The sequence below is a fragment of the Amblyomma americanum genome, chromosome 1, assembly GCF_052857255.1.
Source record: "Amblyomma americanum isolate KBUSLIRL-KWMA chromosome 1, ASM5285725v1, whole genome shotgun sequence".
Taxonomy (NCBI): domain Eukaryota; kingdom Metazoa; phylum Arthropoda; class Arachnida; order Ixodida; family Ixodidae; genus Amblyomma; species Amblyomma americanum.
The window spans coordinates 51,692,241-51,712,287 of NC_135497.1; the positions used below are offsets into that span (position 1 = coordinate 51,692,241).

The 20,047-nt window shown below is 43.4% G+C and overlaps 1 pseudogene across 7 annotated transcripts in view; it reads right to left on the reverse strand.

The window, feature by feature from the left end:
- Positions 1 to 491: 491 nt before the first annotated feature.
- The window catches only part of LOC144112815 (inactive selenide, water dikinase-like protein), a 30,040-nt pseudogene continuing 10,484 nt past the window's right edge, over positions 492 to 20,047 (reverse strand). For 2 of the 7 annotated variants that reach the window (XR_013310482.1, XR_013310480.1), the window contains exons 2-10: positions 19,618 to 19,715; positions 19,002 to 19,097; positions 7,189 to 7,292; positions 6,442 to 6,591; positions 5,990 to 6,102; positions 4,688 to 4,774; positions 3,877 to 4,067; positions 2,431 to 2,538; positions 492 to 1,203 (exon numbers count right to left, since the gene is read on the reverse strand). The product of XR_013310482.1 is annotated as an inactive selenide, water dikinase-like protein, transcript variant X5 (transcript). Of the gene's footprint in view, positions 1,204 to 2,327; positions 2,539 to 3,876; positions 4,068 to 4,687; positions 4,775 to 5,989; positions 6,103 to 6,441; positions 6,592 to 7,188; positions 7,293 to 7,604; positions 7,919 to 19,001; positions 19,098 to 19,617; positions 19,716 to 20,047 lie in introns of all 7 variants that reach the window. The other 5 variants (XR_013310478.1, XR_013310479.1, XR_013310483.1 and 2 more) reach the window with 5 other exon arrangements.

A 20,047-nucleotide genomic window follows, 5' to 3' on the forward strand; every position in this document is an offset into this window, starting at 1 on the left:
TTTGAATCCGTCTTGTTACAGCATGCTGCATCGCCTAACATTTACATCCACCACGCAGTAATGTGCAGGAGCGCTATATGCACTGTTGACATGTGCAGAACCCAAAGTAGACACTGGACCAAGCACAATGTTCATGTTCCGAAATGAGATACTGTAAACAAGTAATTTTTCTCAAGCTTAATATTTCACAAAATCAGGTAAAGTCCTCAGGAATAAATTTTGAAAAGGATAAGTGACAAGCTCCTTAGCGCTCTTTTTAACCACATTATTCACGGGAGCAATTTCTTGCAATGTGCTGTTTATATGGTTCGTGACAAAACGAGCAATTTAGGTCTTCACAAAAATTCAATTCAAAAGTCGTTTCACATAAAAGAATTGGATAAAGCAACCTGTATCTAATGGTGCTAAGTAATGTCTGCTCTTAATGATGATACTGATGGATAAAGCTTCAGTGTACCCACGCACACTCTCAGCACAGACAAGAGCCAGAATTTTTGCAATATTTTTATTCCCAATGCATGGCAAATGGCTGAGGCTTAAGCAATGAGACAGGCTGTGGGAGATGCCCACGGGAGACAAACCATCCTCCACACCACCGTAATATTCAGTCAGCGCAGATTCATAAAGGTCTCTTCAAGGAACAGCCAGTCTCTTAACTGAACAAACCATCAACACCAGTATATGATATAAGGGAAAATATTTTACATAACGAACGCTTGTAGAAGACTATCTTTCATGACTAACAAAAATATTGGTGTGCTCATAAAGTGCATAAAATATCGCTAACACAACACAAAATGTTTGTTTGGAGTCCATTTAGCTAATGTTCATGTCAGTGGCATGCAGCATAAGACCAAAGCTGTCGCCACTCGTATATGTGGCATTCGTAGTTGCATATGACAGGCATAAGGTACCCCATCAGTAAAAACTTCACAGCTCACTCTTTCAAAACTCCTTGGAAGGCTGGAAACCTTCGTCACAACCAATTCTTTCCCTGTCCCCTATTCCCAAGCCTGTGTTACCACAGCTCAGACTCCTTGTCGGCTGAAGGCACTTCGAGCACGCGTAGAGAGTCCGTCAGCCTTGCTACCCGCTCCACTTCAACAACATCCTCTATGATCCACGCTGGGTATCCCTCCTGCTGCTCAATTTCTTTGCACGATGCTTCGGCATTCTCCTTTGGAAGGCACATCAGCAGTCCACCTGAGAAAGAAAAAATGGAAACTTGTAACTCACTAACGCCATAAATTATAACAGCATAAACTGTCATTGCAACCTATGAAATAAACTTGAAATGAAATTGCTGCTGTTTTACCGCAATCCTGTATTGCCGCAAAATTGCTGCAATTCCTGTGTTTTGATTATATATTTTTCATGCACTCCTCTCCTCTAATGCCCAACCCAAATGATGCTTTAACTTGTTCATTGCATCTTGGGTGTCTGGTGGGTGATCCAAGATACTAAGTCGTGTGATGAATCCGTCGCTATGCTCTGATTTATCAAAGAGCGTGTGGAAGGGACACACGCCATGTCGCTGTTGCCATTTATTGGCGTTTCCAGGAAGTTTGCATTGCCAAGTAAAAAAAAATTGATGGCTACAGTTGTACTAAGGGCAGCGTTATCTATGTGAAGACAAGAAATTTTCTCTATGTGAAGCCTTGAGAAGTGCCAAAGACCTCCCTACTCCACCCTCCACAAGAACCACGCATCCATCACCAACCCGTTGCCTGCCTCCACACACCAGAAGCCCATGCAGCAGCAGAGCAAAAAGAGCAACAGTAAAATCAAATCCAAAGAGACAGTGGGAAAGTCAGCTGCCCTCCAGAAGCATCCCCAACCGGCCACAGCCTCACCATGCCCCACTAGCTAGGGGGCCGCCAACATAGACACCCTCTAGAAAAATTCTGTTGCACTCGGCTTTAAGTAAAAGCATTCATTAAAGTAAAAGCATCAAAGTAATAACTGAGCGAAATACAACTGCTATTACAGCGTTCTCGCATCAGGTTTCATGATCATCCTGTCAATTTTGTTTTCTTTTCTCCTGGTACTACTCAGAGCAGAGCATCTGAATTACATAAAAAAAATCTGAAAAGAGTTTCACCCAAAAGGAGACAACAACATATCTTTCCAAGGAACAACTGGGGATTTCCAACAGGAACACCATCACTTTCATGTAACTCTAAACTCTGCATACATATTAGCACTTCCTGACAGTGAAAGTTTGAAAAGTTGTGTTGTATCTATTTTCAAGAAGCTGTGAAAGACATGAGAAGGAAATTCTACAATAGTGAAAAAAAATTTGACTGGTTGTCAGTCAGTGGCTCAACAGAGGTCTCGGCCGAATGCCCGTGCGTTAGTTTGAAGGAGGTGCCCGTGGCGGCCAGCAGGGCAGGAACCTTGGCTATGATGGGCAGCGTATGGATCACAAACCCCACTGAGCGCTGCTGCACTTGCACCAAGTTCTGGTGTGGCCGAGCAGACCGAAGCCTGTCACGTCTGTAGCACCGTGGCAGCCATGCTTGTGCATCAGCCGAGCTCCTGGAACAACAAAGGCAAAAAATTTGTTTTAACACAGTTTCTGCACAAGCAGGAGTGAAGTGAAAGTCAATGCTCACTTGGTCACAAAATACACAACTGATGAATAGTCGTACAATGCCTCTCATTTCATGATATAAAAGGAAAAAAATGTAGCTGGTCTGATAAAGACCTGCTTTGATCAAAATGAAAAGTTTTCCTCGTCAAAAGTCTGCAATTTTGTGGTAGCCTTCTTGCATGCAGACAGTGAAGTACTAGTAAATGGAACACAGATACTTGCACTTGCAAAATGTGAGACTGCAAAGATACTACCAACATACCCTGTGAGGTGGTAGTAACTAAATTACTGCAGTCTTTAATGTTGGTCGCCAGGTTACCACTGTCCCCCTTCCCATGGGCTGCTAACAAGGTAAGATATTTCCATGCAATAAACAAGGAAGCAAAATCCAGATGGGCAAAATACAGTACTTCCCAGCCCCACCACCTTCTCAAGGTTAGTGTTTTCCAATCTAATCTAACCTGTATCCTTGTTTGTACTATCCAAAGACACGACTTTAATTATTTCCTTTTTTCTTTTCCTTATTCGTTGGCATCACACTGGAGTGAACGGCTGTGGTAGTAAAGAGACAGCCACAAAGATGGGATGCTTCACAACAGAAAACAAACAACTGGTGGTGAGGGGAAGCCTCAGTCCCCTAACCAATATTTCAGAATATTTCAACAAGACGACTTTCCTTTTCTCCCAACTCTTGTCTAGTTGCAACAGCATCACTCTTCTTGCGTTCATCTTTTTACATCTTCCCTTCTTCACTTCTGCCTTTTTAATCCTTCTCCCTGCTTGCCCATTCCTTTTTCTCCAAATGAACTCCCCAGTTTCTTTGTGCATTTACATGTCATGGTGTCCTTTGCTCTCGCATATTTTACAGAATCTACCAAGTGCAGCAACATCTCCTTAAGTGCGTGATCAAATTCTTGGAGCTTCTTTTTGTTTGTTTGCACTAATGTCCTGCACTTCTCGTTTTCAATGCTCTATCATATCCCATCTCATTATTTATGTTACGATTACTGTAGTTGAAGCTGTCTTCATCATGGGACATGAATTTGTTATTGTTGCCCTGACCACTGCACTGTACTTCAATTATCAACTATTTTGTTGTCACCTTCTTAAAGCATTGCTCACAGTTTGTATGCACTTTAGTATCTGTCCACTCTCTTTCTGTGAGTGCACATGTTTCACCTCTACAATACTTCAGGACAGCATTGCAGAGACTGCCGTAAATAAGCACATAAGCAAATAGGCAACTAAAAAAAAACTGCAGACACGAACAAATCAGCACCAACCATTGAGATTGAGACGTGCCATGAAGTCTATTGCACGGAGGTAGACCCTGCGTACATCTTCACTGATGCCAGCCTTGTCCAGCTGAGCATGGCGCTCCGGCTTCTCCAGCCACTGGTGAGCGTTCATAGCCACCTGGGTGCCAAGGGGCTTGGTCAGTACCAGCACGTCTCCAGGCTGTGCATTGTCTGGCCTGTAAAGGAAGCGTAATATTTAGCAATTAGGTTAAACGGCCAGGCTGATGAACATTCCAGTTTTTGTGTAGAGCCTTTTCTGTTGTTCTGAAACAGCTAGCTTTTAATGACGCAGTGACTACTTCTGTAGCAAACCTTCTCCAAGGATAACGTTGAGACAGGCATAGCATTACTATTGCTGTCATTCTTTGCTCTGGGGGAAGGCATATGTTCAAGGGTTTTTGCTGCAATTCTTTTTCCGTTTACATTATAGTGCCATTCTCAAAATTTCACTGTCTTTGCGACTGACCTGCTGGGCATTTGCTATAAGTACTCTACTTGCAAGAAGCGTCAGCGTTGACTTAGTGGAGTGCAAAATGGTATCAGAACATCTTTGGTGGGTGCGGGGTAGCACTTGATATAATGACGACAATTCCAATAAGACATGGTTTGAACTTGTGCAGAAGTGAATTGTACAGTACAGTGAAAGCTTGTTAATATGAACTCGACGGGGACGACGACAGTTCAAATTGACTGAAGTTCGAACAAACAAAAGTGAACAGAATATGGATTTGGGAAGCAATCGGGTAGTGAGATTAGCCATTTCATTGTCCTAAAGTATTCCTTCATCACCTCCTACCTTTTATCTGACGGCCTTTTTTCTCCTTCAAAACTGAAGAGGCGCGTAGCATTCAGTGCTTCCAAACTACCGCAGCGGAGGGCCCCACTGAAGTTGCAAAAGGCATACAACCACCACTGAGCATGGTCAAAAGGACTACCGTCTCACGTCTGGCGCTTTTCGACCAAACCATATAGTGCAACCTCTGTGACTTGCAAATTCACACTTGTGAGTCGCGAGGTTGCGTAAGCATTGAAGTCGACAAGCAAAGGTAACCCGGGCGGCCACACGTATATTGCCCGATTTTGCAGCCTCCCCTGGCTCAAGGCGCACACTGCCAAACCAATGAGTGCGCTTTTTGGTGATATCCTGCTTCGATAATGCTCTGGCATCGACTTCATGCATGGTTCCAACCTTCTCTTCAAGCATTTTGGCACAGTAATTACTGCAAACAGAAGACAATTCTAAATGCGGTACACCGAGTAGGTTGACTGCTCCGGCCGCAACCAATCACATGCAAAGGGCACTGAAAAACCGAGACAAATACACACAGCAAACATCAGCCAAGCTCCAACTCATTCGTTTTGCACACGTCGTAGTTTCGCGCACGACCGCATGGTTTCGGATTTGGAGTGCTGGAGACACTGCGACATGTCTGATTCACTGTAAGCATATCGTTGCTGGCCATGTGATCGATTTCTCAACAGCAAAACCCAACACAGCAAGCTACTGAAGCCTTCGAGACCAACACATACAAGCAAGCCGGCTCAGAGGTCATTCAGTTAGTTGCCACCGCTAGCACAGGGAGAAAACCCTCCCTCATTTACCCAGCCTCTCACGCCATTTTAACCCTGCCCACTTCTCCAAAGAGGTGGTGAAGCCTAGTGGGAATGTTTCTTGGTTCACCGCGTCCCCCACCCCCCAGGCGCGGTGGTGTGTTGTTCGAATTATGGGTGGCACAAACCATTAACGTTCAAATTAACAAATTAATTGGCTTTGTTTCACACAGACCCCCAGTGGAGCATGGCCAGACCCAGTCGTACAGTTCGAATTATCCAGAAATTCAAATTATGAGCTTTGGCTGTACAGTCAGGTATTTCCATGAGCAAACTACATCATCAGTGTGGTGATTATTTGGGTATTAAGTAAGGTTTATCTGAACTTTGAGAACCACGCTCATGCTGGAAAAATTCATCAGACATAGTACCCAACAGACAGAGCCTGAAATGCTGACATTTTGCATTTCATAAACGCTAACACAGACAAAAATAGCATTGAAAACTTAATTCATTGGAAAAAGAAAAAAGGGAAAGGATTACTCACGAGATGATTTCAGACTCTCTGCAGACTGATGATGCCACACCACCAATCATAGGCCAAGGATTGAGCATAGTCTGCCCTCCTGTGACCATTGTGCCTGCTTGTTCAGCCAAGTCCTGTGGGGAAACAAATACCATTCAAGCTATTTGCACCATGCTTATGACTTCAGTACTGGGGCATAAACTCGGGCAGTGAAAAGAGTTAAAAGCTGAAACACTTGAACAGCTGCTCTCTGACACAGACATCTCTTGTAGATCTTCTCTCAAGTTATCTCTTCACCATGGTAGGCGCACAAACTTGAAAAAGAAATCTGAGACTGCATTCAAATTTTGAGAGCTTACACAACTAGTGCCCTCACACTCAGATTAGCTCTGATAGGCTACCCATGGTCTCCACACACCTAAAAACATTGATGCAAACATCTTAGGTTTTACTGCAGCAGGGGCCGATCCTACCTTGACTCCCCTGATGAGAAGAGGCACGACAATGTCCCTCTGCTTTTGAGTGAGCTTAGTGCTGGCAGCCATTACCATCAGCACGTTATCGCAGCGGGTCACGCCAATTGCATAAAGATCAGACACCACATTGGCACACACTATCTTGCCCTGCAACAAAAACAATGAATAAGAAAAGATCTTGTACACATGGTGCCAGCACAGGACACCAACATGAGGCCTGTCATTTATTTGATTCATTATTGTGTAACAACGAAGATGTGTCAATGCAGTAGCGACAGTGCTATCGCTGAGCGCGCGCTGCTGGCTGGCTCTAGAACAACCGCTGACGTAAGGTAACAAACGCTGCTATCGTATTGACGCATCGTTACAATCAATTTATTTACACGTTTATAGAAAGTATATTTATAGTGTGGTTTTGAGCCCAATAAGACTGCTCAGTAAGTGACCTGTTATCCAGACTAGCCAATAAGTTAACAAACTTAGCACTTAGAAACTGATTATAGAAAAAGTTTGGTGATACTCCTATGGCTACAAGAATATATATTTAATACTGCTTTGTTTCGTTTTATCACCTGGTATTAAAACTACAGGCACATAACTTTCTGCAAAAAAATAACACTTGGTATTTTTTGTACAGTCGACTTAAGTGACAGCAGAGCACTGTGATGTTGAAGTTTGAGAATACAATCTACCATCAGGTTACTAAATGCATGTAAGCATTTTTTTACAATGTTGAGCACTTACAGCTAGGTATGTGTCTTCAACAGATGGAGAGAAGTAATCAATAGTTTGAACCAGAGAATAACCAGAGTCTTCAAGGGGCACAACACTGGAATCCATGCCAATGTCTGAATGGAAACAAATATGTATATTAGTCAGGTTGTTATGGGCAGCTTCTTGAAGAAAGGTACATTTTCAGGGAAGTTATCAGAGTTACTACTTTTAAAAGCACTGTACAAGGCACCCAAAATGTCTTCAATGAGGTTAAACTGTCCGCACACCATCAGTGTTGGGTTTTGGACCCATTATGACTTAGAGTCAAAAAATCTGTTGAGCGTGCCGTTTTAATGCTTGTACAATCAGGCAAAGATGACAATAAAGTATCTGCACAAGTGTTCGGTGCACAAATTAAAACAAGCTGCTCCAAAGCTTGAACGCACCGATCTGTGATCCCTCAGGGTGGTACAACATGGTCTGCTGTGCTTCGCCGTCTCCCCTGAGCGAATTGAGCAGTTTGTTGAGGACACCCGGGGGAACCTTGCAGCCTCATCCTTTCATGTCAGCCAAGCTCAGGAGCCAAAACTCTGGCTCGAGCCTGTGCTCGGCATTGTCGAATGGGTAGCAGATCACCGTCACGCCGCTGGCTCCGCGTCGGAACATGTAGCTCCAGCCGGCGACAGCATCGACATGTGCAGCCTCACCACTAATCCCGGCGAAAGTTCGAATGGCGGGTGGCAGTGGCGGCTTATGCACTCTGAGCAGGAGAAGAAAAGGAAGTAATGATACCTCCAGCCAATAAGAATTGATCACGGATCAATTCAATTAATTCACACAGTGGAGTGGCAGCGGACAGCTTTGCCCAAACTGACTGCTCGTGACAGCCAGCCGACTTGCCTGCTCGCGTTCCTCGGAGCCTGTCGAACGCAGCTCCAATGTCGACCGAGAACTGTCTTCATGCGCTTCACTTCCTTGCTTGCTGGCACTTCCCTATGCGCTTCCCCACTTTTTCTTTTATATGTAGCGCAAAGATTAGTAGTAGCACTGCTACCTGCTCAAAACTATTTTGAGTTGCCATGTAGCGGCTATTCTTCAGTTTGCCATTGTTTGTTCCAATAGGCATTAGAAATACTTCCTTTTCATTTACTTTGTGATTAAAAATGCAAAAAAAGCAAAAATTCTATTGAAATTGCAAACGCACGCAACATACCTAAGCACGTAAGCTTTATGCACACACACGCAAAAATAACTTGCAGTCACTAAAAACCGCAGCGCCAGCAAAAACAAAGTGACAATACTTGGATGCATCTCGATGGTGTGTCTGAATGTTACGCCTAATCCCTCAGTGACCTGATGAAATCAGCAGGAAAGATAAAGTCGCAAGTGCTTCGGAAAGCCCCTTGAATGCAGGCGAAAGAACGTTTAACTACATCAAAGACTTTCTCTCTGATAGAACGGCTAAAATTCAAATTGGCACAATCAGATCCGACACCTCAGTTTAGGAGACAGAGGAATACCACAAGGATCTGTCCTGTCCCTCTTCTTATTCAATATAACCGTCAACAAAAAGGCACACGAAGTCGCCAAAATCCCAGACCTAGAACACTCTTTGTACGCGGACGATATCGTCCTTTGGACCACTAAGGAGAGTATCGGCACGATTCAAGATACGCTACAACAAGCGGCAGATGTAGTAGTAGAGGAGGCACAAGCAGCGGGACTTCCGTGTCCCCCCAAAAAATCCGAAGTCCTCATCCTACACCCAAAGCATCAAAGAAAGAATAAAGCACCTCAGATCAAAATCTACGCGGAAGGGGCAGCCATCGCAGAAGTGGAAACACTAAGAATATTGGGAACCAAAAAACGACACACTAAATAAGAAACTGAGAAACACCGTTAACCAAATCTCCCTTCTCATAAGACGCATTGCAAATAGGCGAGGAGGAATTAAAGAAGCCGAGACCAGGAAACTAATCCAAGCCTTCGTTCTTATCAGAGTCATCTACTGTACAGCATACGTCACCCTCACAGTCAGAGAAAGAGATGACCTGGATGCTCTAATTAGACAATCCTACAAAATTGCACTCAACCTCCCCCGTCATACCCCAAATGAAAAACTGAAAACGAGCTGAAAACCGGGAGAGGGCCAAGATCATCTTGATCTGCATGCAAAGGATGCCTGCGTACGCCTTTTGGCCTCGAACACGCAAATTACAGTCATCGAATGCCGGCGCTGCTTCTCAGAGAGGCAAAATGTTTAAAACCGAGCACCTGAAGCACATGTACGCAGCCAGATCTCAACGAAGAGCACTTCAAGAAATGTGAAATAAGCAGTCGCAACTTGAAGCTTTGCAAGAAAAGAAAAGCCTATATTCGATGCGCTCTTGAAAAGCCTATAACATAAAATTGCAAAACACAAGTGACAGCATCAGGTAGTAGCCAATAGAGATATACTGATACTGGTACTGACTCAACTTAAAACCAGCCAGAAGACACAACACAGGAGGACATGAGCTCAACAAGAGGCTGGACTAATAACTGAAATTTTATTAAAAGAAAGCCGCAAAAGAAGATCCGCAAAGACATGCGTGCCCACAGTACCCCAAAGCAGTGAATGGAGGATATGCAATCGAAAGTCACTGGCATACTAATGAATCTGAAAAAGCAAATTCCTTATGGCAAAAGTTTACCGATGGCTTAGTCACACGTGTCCTTAGCGTTACCGATGTAGTAAACCTCAAGTATCTACCGACAGATTTCTCCCTTCCGTAAACCACTGATGTGTTGCGGAAATAAGGTGTTCAAAGAGAGAGGTCATCCTCATATTTGCATTCAAAAGATTGAGTGTGCAGTGCCAGATTAGAATTTGCCTACCCCCCTGTAGATTGAAAGCGCTCAGTCAGGTGCAAAATCAGACATCTGCCTGTCTGCCCATAGTAGTTGCAGCCATAAGGCAGTGGAACGCAATAAACTTCATTACTTTTGCAAGTGGTGAACCTTTTTATACGTGACACTGTCCATTGTGGACGATTACCCATAGTTTTATCAAGCCTTTTTTTAATGGCCACGCAAAAGCCTCTTATCTTGCACTTAGCTGTTAAGACGACAGCAGCATTAAACTTTGCCGAGACTTCCTTGAAACTGTGTGAAATACTGTAGAGGTAAGGTATATCAGCTTCATCCGAGTATGTGTTCCTTCCCCTTGAGCAAGTGAAAACACGCTCTGACAGGTTGGTGAGATGGGCAAGTGGGAACCCAGCTGCCATTAGCTTGGAAACCTGCAATGAGAATGCGTCCTCAGCAGTGATGGCATGACTTATGTAAAGCTGATGTCATGCACGTGATTGCACACCCATCAAGTGTTTCCATCTTTACTGACCTTAGCCAGAGACAAGTACGCCTCCTCACCACCCTTCCCTAGCCATGAGTGGCCCGACTCGTACCTAAAAAGAGGCTTCCCGGATCTTGGGTTGTAGCCCCAACAAACATGGTCATCCACAAAGCGCAGGTCTGAACCAAGAAACTGCTAACGGTTCTGCTTAGACAATTCTGACGTAAAAAACAGGCCTTGACCTTAAAGACTTCTAAAACATCTTGTGCCAACTTTTCTGGGCCCTCCATGCCCAGGAAATTAAGGTAGTCATGAACACAACGAAATGCTCCTATGCTGAGGTCTTCCGAACAGGGCTCTAATGCCTTATCGACTCTAGATGAAAAAGTGTTGCTGATCAAAGGTACGACCTGGGTGTAAATAACGCCCTGACAACTGACAAATCCAGATTTGCGGTAAAAGGACAACAGCCCCATGAAGCTAGCAACCGAAATCACGCAACTGTCTGTAAAAGCCTGTTCATTGTCCACCCTGATGCAGTCTTGCACATGCCTCAGAAGTCTATCATGTGACAATGAATAGTACAGGTCCACCATGTCGATGCTCACTGCAGAGCACATGCCCAGGTTGCTGTCCACAAGAAACTAGAACTCCACAGAACTCCACTTTTGCGAGTTGGCAGGGCAGTAATTACATCAGAGATCAGGCGTATGCAGAGGGTCCCAGGTTGCACCGTTCCTCCGAGACATTTTTCTGTACAGAGTCGATACGGCATCAAAGCTCTGTTTGGAAGACCTCGGCATAGTAGCATTTCGTTATGTTGATGGCTACCTAATTTTCTTGGACAAGGAGGGCTCAGATAAGTTGGCACAAGACATTTTAGAAATCTTTAAGGCATGCGGTCAAAGCCTATCTTTTACGTCTGACTTTCACTAAGCAGAACCATTTGCAGTTTCTTGATTTAGACCTGCGCTTTGGGGGCGACCACGTGTGTTGGCACCATAGCCTAAGATGAGGAAAACTTCTTAGCTATGAGTTGAACTACTCGCGGCTGGTGAAGGACGGGTTGGCAATCACATGCATCACGGCCGCTTTACGGAAGTCATGCCATCACAGTGTTGAGAGTGCATTCTCGGAGCAGGTTTCCAAGCCAATGGCAGCTGGTTTCCCCTTTGCCCATTTCGTGCACCTGTCAGTGTGTTTTCACTCGCTTGAGGGAAAGGAACACCACTCGGATGATGCTCACGTAGTGGAGCAGCACAAAAATGTGCCCTCTATACCTTACCTCCATGGCATTTCGCACCGTCTCAAGAAAATCGCACCAAATTTAAGTATGATCTTGCTGTTGTCTTGATAGCTAAAAGCGAAGTAGGAGCCCTTTGCACCACCGTTCAAACTAGGCTCGATAAAAGTACCGGTAATCATCTGCTATGCACAGTAGGAGATAAAAAAGGTTCACCACTTGCAAAAGTAAAAGGGTTTTTTGCGTTCCACTGCCTTGTAGCTGAAACTACTACGGGCAGACAGGCAGATGTCTGAATGTGCGGCTGGCTGAGAGCACCTTCACTGTATAGGAGGGAAGGCGATTTCTTACCTGGCACTGCACTCTCAATCTCGTCAATGCAATCGGAGGACGACCTGTCTCTTTGCACGCCCGATTTTCGCGGCACATCAGTGGTTTATGGAAGTGATAAATCTGTCCGGACATAGCTGAGGCTTACTATATCGGTAAGGCTAAGGGCATGTGCGTGGCTAAGCCGTCGGTGAACCTTCAGGAATTTTTTTGTTTAGATCGTTTACTAGTATGGCAGTGCCTTTCGATTGTTTTTCGCCCTCACACTGCTTTGGGGTTTGTGCGCGTGCATCTCTTTGCAGGTCTTCTTTTGCTGCTTGCCTTCAATAAAACATCAGTTGTTAGACCAGCCTCGTTTTGTGCTCATCTCTTCTGTGCTGCCTTCCGGCTGGTTTTTATCATGTAATACTGAATGCCAGCATTTTAGAGTCGAGAACACTTATAATGGCTGCAGTTAAAATGAGTGTTCATTTATTACAAAAAATAGCGCTTGCTTCATTAATTTATGCACAAAGTAAATGACACCATATCACAATAAAAAAGAACTAACCCTCATGGTGAAACTGCAGTTACAGCGAACAAGGGGGCACCGTAAACCTGCCCCTACATCTAAAAGCTTGAACTTCAGGCCAACGCAGAAATCAGATCAGATTACTTCCCAAACCGCATGACACTGCCAAGCAAAGAATGTGACCACCAATAAAAAGCAACAAAAAGCAAACTGTAGGTAGCAGCCAATCTCAGGCAATCTCATGCAGACAAGCTACAAGGTCAGGCCAACAAAGATGTGGAAAGAGAAATTTGACTAAAGGCAACAGCAAGCACATTATTAAGGTTTTTCACAGCACACTGAGCCCTTTAAATGGCAAATCCTTTCCTGAAAACACATACCAGAAGCGGAAAATTTTTTTCGCCAGTTTTTTTCATGTACTTCACTGTTCTTGAAGCGTGGGTGGTGCAGAGAAGTCAGTTTAATGCATGGATCCCTAAGCAATGCCACGCCAAAAACTGTAATTACAGAAAAAGCTTGCTTTACTGAGTGAATACCACTGGCCATTCACAAATATCCCAGCCTGCTCCAGGTTACAGGCACAAATCGCACGCAACTTGGTGGCTTGCACAACTTCCATGCAACTCTTGGTTTTTAGACGAAAAAAACTGAGGGATCAGCAAGATATCAAACTTTATATGCATTGCTTTGTTTCAATGACCGACTAAGAAAAAAAAACAGCATTTTCCTTAAGCACAACTATTTTTTCACACTAGCTTTCTACAGTAATTCACGTTTATTGCGACCTCATTAATGCTGACTTGCTGCCCGGTCCCAGCACTACTGTGAATAGTTCTACGGTTTCAAATGCTTCTTAGCTCTGAGCCCTTGGCCTTGCACTGGTTAATGCAGAAAAACTTGGAAAGGGCAATCAGAGCTTCGAGCTTTGAGCCACAGGTATTCAGAAGCTCGCTGGTCCTGTGGGAGTACGTTTGGCTGGACGACCCAGTAACAAACGCTGCTACAGTTACTTTCACTCCATTGCAAAAAACTCGCACAGCAAAGACCTGTCTTACATTTTGCAGTGCAGAAACAATCACTGAAATTCAAATCATGCATATTAAGTGCACACCTACCTTCGAACACAGCTTCATAATTATGGGCATAATTATTGCAATGAAATACCAAGTCAGTACATGTAGTTTTCAATTGATCCTAAAATTATAATCAGCTCGAGAAAGAATAAACATTAAAAGGAAAATAAAATAACCAGAATTGTTAAAAAATTATGTCAGAAGAAATATGTGACATCCACCACACTTCAGCAGTTCTTCAGCTTTGTGCATCATCAAACCATACTTTCTTACAGACATTTGCACAGAAATATTTTTGGGGTGCAACGGTAGGAAGAAACCAGGTTTTGCCCAGAAACGAAGGGCCTTACACATTGCATCACCAGCCCAGATGCTGCACTTGAGTCTACAGCCTCTTCCATAAGTCTCCAATTTTCCTGCCCTCCACAAGCTGCATGATGCCTGTCTGCTACTAGCCAAATTTCACTATTCTACCTGGCTCAGGGCCTCCCACTGCTTTTCTCAATCTTGGAATCCTGCAGACCTAGCAGATCATCAGCTGTTTATTTATTTATTTACATTTCTGCAGGGCCACGAAGGCATAACTTCAGGGGGGATTACATACATACACAATGAATCCTATAGCATGTGATAACCTTTTGTACGAGATGGGGAAGAATCTATGGCAGATGATAAAAAATGTTAACAGCGCATTCACATCAGTCAATTCTTCAGGGAAGGGCAAGAGGAAAAGCAGAAAAACAGCAGCTGAGCACGTGTGCACATCACAATTCCGACAACAGTGCTCGGAACTTTGCTTCGGATTGGCATTGAAGAATACATTGAGGCAGCTTACAACATTCATGCGGAAAGAAAAACAGTTTGAACACCTTAGTACCGCATTTTGTCTCATGTATTTTGCAGTCGTGGTTGTGCCTTCTGGATACAAAATGAGGTGGCAGCAAATAAGTTTCAGGGTTAATAGTAGTTTCCTTGAAACAAATGTGGTAAAGGAATTCTAACCTTATTCGTAAACGGCACTCCTCCAGAGAGTCCCAGTTCAGGTCCTGCTTGATACTGTTATTTCGATAATTAAAAGTATATCTGTTGCTGACAAACCACGCCGCACGATTCTGAATGCGTTCCAGCATATCACAATAGGTTCTGACTAGAAGGTCCCACACTGCTCTGGCATACTCCATAATTGGTCAGATGGTAGTGAAGTATAAAAGTTCCTTAACCTTCTCAGGAGTGTCCCAAAAATTTATTTCCAAAAAGTTAGCAATCTTGATGCTTTGCCAAATTATATTGTCTGCTTTCTCCATCATTATTCTCGTTTTAGCACTGCACTCTCCACAGCAAAACTGCTGGATATTGTACTATTAACACGTCTGTGTGGCGTGCAAGAGGCTTGTATCATGACGAATATGTGTAAATATAGCCTAGCCAATTTTCCATACCACAACTACAGCTGCAGCCAGATATTTTGTGGAGCAGCACAATGGCCTTCAATTTCACAGTGGTGAAGTGTGCAGCATTTTGTTTCAAACATGAGTGCGAAGGGAAGACTGTGTATGTAGCATGAAAAGAAAGGAATGACACGCATACTGGAGTTTGTAAGAATGCCCTGTGGACATTACAAAACACTGCCACCCTTCCTTTATCTTTGCCAGCTAATAAACTCATTTGAGCACAGTGTACTAAGCCAAACTTGAGTACATGAATGTCTCACTATATTAGGCCTATCAAATTGCAGTGAAGATTTGTAGTGTATTCCAGTGAGTCAGTGTGCATCACAGCAAAGGTTATGAAAACAAATGCAAGTTTATGAGCTTCACAAGAGCATGAGCTTGCCCAATCTATTTATGCATGTAACTGAGAAATTTTCCTTGAAAAGATGTTTACTGCTGCAGGTCACAACACTTCTATGCCAGGTAGCCCATTACAAAAGAAGTCTGCATAGATAGCGTAATAAGTAATGTAAGTATGGTTGAATATAAAACTGAGTATCCTTGAATATAGAACTTACTATCCAGGCCATAGCTCTTGGATCTAAGCTTCACATATTTCTGCATAATACAACTAACAGCAATAGGGCGAGAGAGCTTTTCGAATGAAATGATAAACAGAATATTTCGCTGGCATTCAAAACCACTGACCTGCTACTCAGCGAGGAGAGAATAAGAGAGGCAAAGATGAAGGAATAGAGGACCAGAAAATTGTTAATGCTTAGAAAATAATAATAAATTTAAAGAAATTTTATGAAATGATGTAGCCACTAATTTTGCTTGGTTTTATGAGGTTTAAAACCACAAAGCAGCGCAGGCTATGTTAGATATTAGAGAAATGGATAAATCTTTAAGTGTGCTAACATCACAGATTTCCTGCACCTCTAGCATTTCGTCTCAATGAAAATGCGACCACTGCAGCTGGAATTGAACCTGCATCTTTCAGGTCAGCAGCTGAGTACCATAACTCCGGCTCCTATTTGGGGTGACATGCTTAGTTTTGTTTATTTGGGTTTAACATCCCAAAGTGACTCAGGCTATGGTTGTAGTGAAGGGGCAACATGCAACAAAGTGGTGACTAACAGGCGTTACAAAGTTCACTACAGAGAGAGTGAGCATTGATGAGGTTTTAGAGTTTGTCTAGCCTACAAATGCCATATATTTGTGCAGATAATTCATTACAAGTACATGCGGCCTATGACAGGCTCTGGGACGTAAAGCACAAAGCAATATGTCCATAAAATGAAGGCAAGAGCAAAGTTTCTTGCTGCCAGCAATCACTCCACTACCCAAAAGGGCAGTCAGCTTTTAAAAATGCATGTCCTACCTATGTCTATTCAAGATTTCAGCTCAGAATTTGATTTGCATTTATTGCCAACTCCCGCAGCTATCTTCTCCATATCTTAGCATTAACCCTGTGATTTTTCTTTCAAAGGTTGACAGCACTCTTCGCAATTTTAAACTTCTTAGTGTACCACTTTTTGCCCGAGAGATTTGTAGCAGCAATGCAGTTTAAAATTTTTTTGAGCATACAGCAAGGTGCTGTTCGTAACTTCTGCGTGCATGCCAAAGGCCTTAAACCCCAATCTACTCGCAACCATTTCTCTGAAATGCTCCGCACTTCCGCACGACCTGGCTTAGATGTTCGAATGACCTTGCCTAGATGTACTCTGTTACCACTTCCACTCTTTCCAGATTGTTTAGTATTTTAGCTCTCTTCATTTGCGCACTGAGTATTTATATCCTCAATCATGAACTACAATTCCTCGTCATTGATATTACACCAATAACATCACGAAATCAGATGTAACTAAGCCGTTCTCCACAAGTCTGTGTTTCCCAAACCAATCCATTGCTAGACAGAGAGGGTCACCTCATCTAGCATTTTTGTCACATCTCATTCACTTTATGTGTTCTACATAGTAAGCAACCATTGATTTCAGGTCACTGCTCCCAAAACTACACATATGACAAACTTCACACGCTAGGACTAGGATTCTAGGACATAAACGTACTCACTAGGCTTTCTCACTACAGATGGAGGCTGGCACTGTGGTGTTGTGTTTATCTCTCGTCAGTGTTCACACATGAACACATGCAGTGCATTTCATTACTGTTTCCGCTCAACATACTTAGAAAGACGAGAGAGGATACTCAGTTTGTTGTCTCGTCGCTGGCAAGTTTCGCTTGCCAGCTTTCTGCCAAAGCCTAGCTTGGCGACTGTTAGAGTTTCGTCGGCATCGCTCGTCAGAAAGCCTTTCACACCACTGAATACCTGGCCATCGTTAGGCATGCTGTAGTCATTCTAGAGTAATCACAGAGGTTTTATGTGCGTGACCGGCCGGTGCTATGCCAAAAAGTTCTGCTAGCCAGCCCACAGGACTCCATCAGCATCACTAGCAAGCAGTGACTGTTGAGAGGCGATATTAACGACGTTGCAATATTTGAGGCTGCACCCTTTGTTTACACTTAATGCAGGTGAAAGGTTGAAGTGACTACTAGGTAGGCCAATATTATGTTGCATTCAGTACCTGTGATTTAAACTTGCTAGAATGTTCCTGTTTACGACCAGTAAAAAAATCAAAATTGTTAGTGTTTAAAATTCTGTACCCCTTCCCTCTAAACAGCATGAGCCCAGCTGATTATGCAAGAAACAGGAACAGAGGTAGCTTGTATAATCGAAAAAAGATGATGTGCAATGCATAAGTAATGCAGAGAAGATATAAGCAATACCAAACTACAACGCTGGGAGGATTCCAAGAGTAGGTGAATGCATGAATGGGTGGCAATCACGTGGCCAAATGAGATAAGGAAATTTGAGGAAAAAGGGTGGTAGCAGGTGGCACAGGTTACAGTTACGTGAGATCAACTGGAGAACCATTGTTCTGCACTAATTTTAACGGCAGATTCACACGACCGACAATTTCACCAACTCCAGGAAAGGGCTCCGCATCATGCGACTCAATGTCAATCACCATTGCAAATGGCACCAGCACTGCGGACTGCACATGAGGAAAAGGAAACGTAATTTTGCTCTCAACATTTAGTGGCATTCAGCTGCACTTTTAAGAGCAAAGGTCTAAAGTATGGCAACATTGGCAGTTCTTGCTTTACTGATATGAGAGTCCTCGTGAGTGTGCAAGTCTCATGTTTGTTTTGCACCAAATGTGTTAACTAGTTGCGAGGTATGTTTAACTAAAGAGGGGCATCTAACAAGGGCATCAGCCCTCTGCTATGGCACCTCTTCTATAATTCCCTCCTACATCCCTCTCTTACATCAAGATTCAAGCGTCCACCAAAATGTGAGACAGTTACTGTGACATTTCCTTCAATTTTCTTTCAACTAATTAAAAATTTTTCAAGGATGCAGTTTTAAGAAGGTAGAGGTACAAACTGTGCCGTATAACCATATGCCGTGACAATAAACCAGCAATAAATCTGTGCTGACAGCAGCTTGGCCAGTGCATTGCAAGGATGCTATGCGATACAAGGATTGGTGTCATCGTGCAATGTTACATTACGGACAGACATTTTGGCCTCTGTATCAGAAATATTGGTAAACCATTGTTGTAGAGCATAATGTTTTTTATGGGATAAATGAGCATATAGGGCCTTTTCGAGGACACATGCGCATAACAGGCAACAGGTGTGCAATGTCAAAGCACCTGAAACAGGCTTAACTTTATGTTAACAGCAGCTGCATCAAGAGCTACATGAATGACCATATTTTTTACAAGTCTACAGTTGCTCTAATTATAAGCTGAGGTACTGCTGTGAAGTGCATGTAGAGTTTGCATGCATTCCTAAACCTAGCTGCAAGCCGATGTTGAAAATAATTTTCTAAATAGGCCGGTAAGATACGCACCACTGAAAAAGAATAACTACCATGAACAGCTCAGGAGGGATGACACAGCCGAAGGCAGGAAGCACGCATGGCCCACTAGATGCTGGCAGTTGGCAACTGCAAATAAATACATCCAGAGCAACAACTGTCAGTGGCTGTAGCAATGTCATGAATGGTAAGAGAGGAAATTGTCAACTGCTTTAGAAACTAAGATTAGACGAAATATAAGTAAATAAAAGCCCATGACAAAAGAAATGAACAGATTTTATGTACTGCACCCAAATACATTCTTTGAGAAGAGTCAGGTTGAATGTCATAATCACACTAAAAGATGAGCTGGCTGAAATACAGCACACCAATTTGAATATAGGAGGCACAGGTTTTCATTAAATCCCATCATGGTGCCTTGCACCAATATGTAGGTATTCAATTGAACAATGCGACCAGCCTGCTTTGGATAAATCAGAAGAGAGAATGGAAAAAAGCATGCCTTCACTAGCAAGAAGCCTGATATCTCACGTCACAGCTTAGCAACATAAAAAAATTGGTAGCGCATTTAACAAATCTACATACAATTAAAAACTGCACAAATTTGCCGACTGGCAATGCAAGTAAGGGCAAGAGAAACAAAAAATACCAAAGAACACTGGTGAGTGCGGTGAAGGGATCCAGGTCTGTGGGTATGATCCCGTGCCTGGGAAGAGTTCCGAGCTTGGAGAATCGCCGGCAGCACAACTGATGGCACGCAACCAAGAAAAAATAAAGTGAAAATCAGTAACAAAAAAAACCGTAGACAATGGCAAACTACTTGAATGCGGGCCGCACAACCCAGGGATATAGCAAAAAGCTAGAAATCCTAAATAAGTGTGCAGTTGCATCCCCGACAGCTCGAAGTGCTCAGGAAAGGAAGCATCGACGCTTACAGCTCAGGAGATACGTAAGATTGATCGAACTTTGACATAACACTGCCACAAATCCTGTTCCATTAGGGAACAGATACCTATACGCGTTTACTGCTGTATGCACTCTGAAAATGCTCCGAAGGCAGGCGCTGCACTACACAAACA